This window comes from Barbus barbus (genome assembly GCF_936440315.1).
Source record: "Barbus barbus genome assembly, chromosome: 9".
Taxonomy (NCBI): Eukaryota; Metazoa; Chordata; class Actinopteri; order Cypriniformes; family Cyprinidae; genus Barbus; species Barbus barbus.
Window position 1 is genome coordinate 17,508,460 of NC_136737.1, and position 5,925 is coordinate 17,514,384.

Genomic DNA, 5,925 nt, shown 5'->3' on the forward strand with positions numbered 1-5,925 from the left:
GTGCAAAATCGATTGTATTTTCTGAAGATGGGCACTGGACAATGAAGAAGATCTTGTAGAAAAACTGCTATTTTCATAAGTGTAATTACTGCCTTTTTATGAGATCCACTACATGAGCCTTTTTAGTTTATGAGGCACAATTAAACGAAGAGCAAGCTGTGAATGTTCTTCTGGACAAGTTTATGGAGCAATATTTTCTCTGTCCGTTTAATATCGACCTCTGAGAGAAACAAAACTATGGTTTGTTGCCATTTTACACAAAACAGGGTCTGAAAGAGACATGATATACAAGTGATAATTTTATCAAATGCATTAAATGCAAAAAAGTGTGTATGTGTGTTTCTCATTATGACTATGTAGCTTATTTATAAGCATACAGTATTTATATACGTATTCACACACACACACACACACACACACATATACATATATATATATAAAACTGAATTAATGTAATTAAAATTTTTATTTAGTATGCAGTCAAACGATTAAGCGCGATTGATCACATCCAAAATAAGTTTTTGTTTGCATAATATACAACGTGTGTGTTCTGTGTATATTTATTATGTATATATAAATACAGTATATATTTTGAGAATATTTGCATATACTTACATGTCTATATTTCTATAATTGGTATACATATTTACATAATTTATTTTTAGTAACTCTCACTACAAAAATCTGCCCTATTTGTGAAGAGAGTCTGTTATGTACTTCTGCAAGCTGCCACTAAATCACGTCTAAAAAATGTGAATTTACATTTTCCATCCAAAGTGGTCTCTTGTCCCCTGACAGGGGAACAGGCATTCATTAGTCTCCAGCAACAGGTCTTGAAGTCATCCCTCCTCTCCTTAATTTTACTCACTTACGCCAACAGCTGCCTCAAATGAACATGCTCCTTCAGGTATGCAAATATATGCAAATGTATGGGTGGTTGTCCCCTCAGAACAGAGGAAAGGTTGAAGAGTTTGGAAAGCATGCTTTGGTAAACATCTGTTTGGGCCTCTGCGCTCACCGTCCCTGGAGCGTTAATGAGCCAGATTCAGCTAGAGCAAATATTATCAATGATTACATATGTGTAACAGCACGGCCAGGCTCTCCACCCAATCAACTACCACGATCCACTTCGCACTCAGCTGCACGAATCACCTGCACCCAAGCTGTCAATAAAAGTCACTGTGTTAACACTTACCTCTGTGTCCAGCTATCCGTAACAGAAGATCGGACCTACACCGCTAACAAGATGAGCTCACCCGATCCATTTCAAGAGCTCGTGGATTCTCTCAAGAGGTTCCTCATGCAATCCACCGCCTCACCGTCATCTTCCTCTCCATCCAGTCAACCAGCTGCCGGTTCTCCTTCTCCTGTCATGATCGCCAGTCCCATGGCCCGACCAGCGCCCTACTCAGGTGATCCTGAAGAATGCAATGGCTTCTTAATGCAATGTTCACTTACCATCGATCTTCACCCTCAGATGTTTACAACGGAGCGATCTAAAATTGCGTTTGTGCTCACATCCCTCACTGGACCAGCATTGAAATGGGCCGAGACCATTATGAGTCAAGCCGGTCCCGCTACTCAATCGTTTGCTCAGTTTACGGCCCATTTCCGTGAGGTGTTTGGGCTTTCACCAGGCGATTCATCAGTGGGTGAGCAACTTTTTCGGCTGCAACAGGACTCCATGTCTATCCATGAATTTTCTCTGAAATTTCGCACCCTCGCAGCCGCGAGTGGGTGGAATGAGCCATCTTTGATCACCGCTTTCCGTCAAGGCTTAGATCCACGTGTGCACTTACATCTAGCAGCCTATGACGACACCTATGGATTGGAAAAATTAATTCAGCTAGCGATTCGTAGCTCCAACCGGATCCAAGCCTGCAGCTCCGACACCACAGCTCCAACAACCAATGTCACTCCTTCCTCCTTCCAGTCAGAGACCAGAAACCAGTCAGAACCGATGCAAACAAACTTAAATCACCTAACCCCAGCAGAAAGACGAAGACGTTTACTGAGGGGTTTGTGTCTATATTGTGGGGATGATAGTCACAAAATCCAGGGATGCCCTATTCGACCGTCTCGTCTGATGGTGAGTGGAATCCGGCCAACTTTCCCTAAATTAAAACCCCTAACCACTTGTGCTCAGCTGACGGTTGGTACCACCTTCCTACCAGTTATCGTCCTCCTCGACTCCGGGTCAGCGGGGAACTTCATCGCCGGATCCCTCTGTGAACAGCTCCAGCTCCCAACCATCGCGACAGAGACCACCTATCAAATATGGGCCATAACTGGTAAGCCCCTTTCTCGACGTCTCATTAGACATTGTGTTGGACCCCTTCAACTACGCATTGGTCAACTACATCACAAAATGATTCACTTATTAGCTCTAGACGGATCGACTGTAGACATAATCCTTGGTCTCCCTTGGCTGGTGCAACATAATCCAGTGCTATCCTGGCAGTCAGGAGACGTTCTGAAATGGGGAAACAGTTGTTTCCCACGATGCTTTCCCCAATTGCCTCGACCTACTCCAAAGAGTTTCACTACCTTGCCACTCCATACTACCACCATCGAGAGCCCTGTCGCCCAACAATCAGTGGGCGTGCCTGCCGAATATACCCACTTCAGTGATGTTTTCTGCCCTAAACGAGCCTCCCAACTACCACCACATCGGCCATGGGACTGTGCCATCGACCTTCTCCCGGGTGAGCCAGTACCGCGGGGGGAAAATTTACCCCCTCTCGTTACCTGAGCAGAAGGCCATGGAGGAGTACATCGAGGAGGCTCTTAGGCAAGGATACATCGTACCATCTACCTCCCCTGCTGCTTCCAGCTTCTTCTTTGTGGCTAAAAAGGATGGAGGCCTACGACCCTGCATAGACTACCAGAAACTTAATGATATCACTGTTAAATACCGTTATCCCCTTCCTCTTGTCCCAGCGGCTTTGGAACAACTACGTGGTGCCACCATATTCACAAAGTTGGACCTCCGCAGCGCCTACAATCTTGTTCGAATCCGGGAGGGGGATGAATGGAAGACTGCCTTTGTAACACCCACTGGCCATTATGAATACAGGGTTATGCCCTATGGACTCGTCAACGCCCCTTCCGTGTTCCAAGGATTTATGAATGAGGTGATCCGGGAATTTCTCCATCTTTTCGTCATCATCTACATTGACGATATATTGATATATTCCCGGAGCCTGGCCGAACATCGCCAACACGTTGCGGAGGTCCTCCAACAACTCCGCAAGTATCAACTTTACCTCAAAGCAGAAAAATGTACCTTTCATCAACCCTCCGTACATTTCCTCGGTTACATCATTGATAGTGGTGGCATCCATATGGACAAGGGGAAGGTGGAAGCCGTCACCTCCTGGCCACTTCCCAATTCCATCAAGGAACTCCAGCGTTTTCTCAGGTTTTCTAATTTCTATCGACGTTTCATCGCCAATTATAGCATCATTACGAGTCCACTCACTGACCTGCTCAAGGGAGGAAACAAGACCCTCTCTTGGAACACCAACGCCACTAAAGCCTTTCAACTTCTCAAAGAGACCTTTATCACCGCACCCCTCCTTGTACACCCTAATCCAGATTTACCTTTCGTTGTAGAAGTAGATGCTTCAACCACAGGAGTGGGTGCGGTCTTATCACAGCAGCAGGGGACGCCTCCCAAACTTCATCCATGTGCCTTCTTCTCACGGAAACTTAGCCCGGCGGAGAAAAACTACAACATAGGGAATCGTGAGTTACTTGCCATCAAACTCGCCCTGGAAGAATGGAGGCATTGGTTGGAGGGGGCCATACATCCCTTCTTGGTTCTTACCGATCATAAGAACCTCCAGTACCTGCGCGATGCTAAACGGCTAAATCCTCACCAAGCCAGATGGGCTCTATTCTTTGCTCGTTTCAACTTCAAGATATCATATCGTCTGGGTCCCCGAAATGTAAAGGCTGATGCCTTGTCCCGAACACATGCCACCGTAGAGATGTCAGGAGGAACCAGAGGGTATCTTACCCGCCGAAATCATTGCGAGCCCGATTCAATGGTCCTCTCCACCAGTAGCCTCCGTTACACCACCTGCCAATCCGCCGGGCTGTCCACCGAATCTCCAATACGTGCCCAGAACCCAACGTAATCCTCTCATTCAGTCTACTCACACTTCACTTGGTACTGGCCACCCAGGGGCCAACGCCACTCTCTCGTTGCTACAAGACCGCTTCTGGTGGCCCAATATGGCCAGGGACGTTAGAAGGTTTGTTCAGGGCTGTCCGGACTGTGCCATCTCCAAAAGTTCCCGTCATCTTCCTGTATACTGGTCGTAGTGGATCGCTTCTCCAAATTCTGCCTCCTTGTTCCTCTCCCTGGTCTACCTACAGCCCTTGAAACAGCTGAACTGCTATTTAACCAGGTTTTCAGACACTACGGCATCCCAGAGGACATTGTATCGGATAGAGGACCTCAGTTTATTTCCAGAGTTTGGAAAGCCTTTCTCTCTCTCCTAGGTGTGACCTTGAGCCTGACCTCTGGATATCATCCATAGTCCAATGGACAGACTGAACGTAAGATCCAGGAGATAGGGTGCTTCCTGAGAACCTTCTGCCATAGCCGCCAGAACTCTTGGAACCAGTTTCTGGGCTGGGCCGAGTACGCACAGAACTCCTTGCGACAAGGCTCCACTGGACTCACGCCCTTCCAGTGCGCGCTCAGCTTCCAGCCCCCTCTATTTCCATGGTCAGGAGAGCCTTCCGACGTTCCCGCCGTCGATTACTGGTTCCGAGAGAGCGAGAGAGTCTGGGACGCAGCACACCACCAGCTGCATCAGGCAGTGCGCAGACAAAGGATAACTGCGGATGTCCGACGTTCCGCCACTCCCACTTACCATCCAGGACAGAAGGTATGGCTCTCAATTCGGGACATCAGACTGCGCCTGCCTTGCCGGAAATTGAGTCCCAGATTCGTTGGCCCCTTCACCATTCTGGAACAAATAAATCCGGTTACTTACAAACTTCAGTTACCTACACAATATAGGATTCATCCCACATTTCATGTCTCTCTGTTAAAACCCTTCTCTCCTTCTGTTTCCCCAGAGCCTGGTCCGGTCGAGGAACCCCCTCTCCCTCTCATCATGGATGAAGGCGCCATCTATAGGGTCCGAGAGATCATGCATTCCCGGCGCCGTGGTGGCAGATTAGAATACCTGGTCGATTGGGAGGGCTATGGTTCCGAAGAACGCTCATGTGTTCCTAGAGAGGACGTTCTTGACCCGACACTTCTGGCAGAATTTCATACCACTCATCCAGATCGTCCAGCCCCACGGGGTCGGGGTAGACCACCACGACGCCGGGGTCGGCCCTCAGGAGCGGGCCGTGGAGAGGGGGGTACTGTAACAGCACGGCCAGGCTCTCCACCCAATCAACTACCACGATCCACTTCACCTGACTTCTAATCACCCGCACCTGCACCTCATCACCATCAAGACCAGTATAAAGCCACTCACCACAGTCACTGCAGTTGTCCGATCTCGTTACTCCCTACGTGGACTCAACTACTACGGACTCCGTTTGATGAGTATAACCTCTGAATACTTACCTCTTGTCATTACCTCCTGTTCTCCACCTCGTTGTCTCCCTGTATCCAGATCGGCTGCTGCAGTGGTCAGTGTCCTGTGTTCCCGTTTGGATCATCGACTCTGCTCCTCACTCCAGAAAGACACAAAGGCACAATCAGTATCACAACCCAAGATACCACGCACAACAACTTGAGAATCCTCACCTCTCGCACTCAGCTACACGAATCACCTGCACCCAAGCTGTCAATAAAAGTCACTGTGTTAACACTTACCTCTGTGTCCGGCTATCCGTAACAACATGTGTGATTAATGGTATTCCTACACATGCGATTTTTGTTTTTCTGTATAT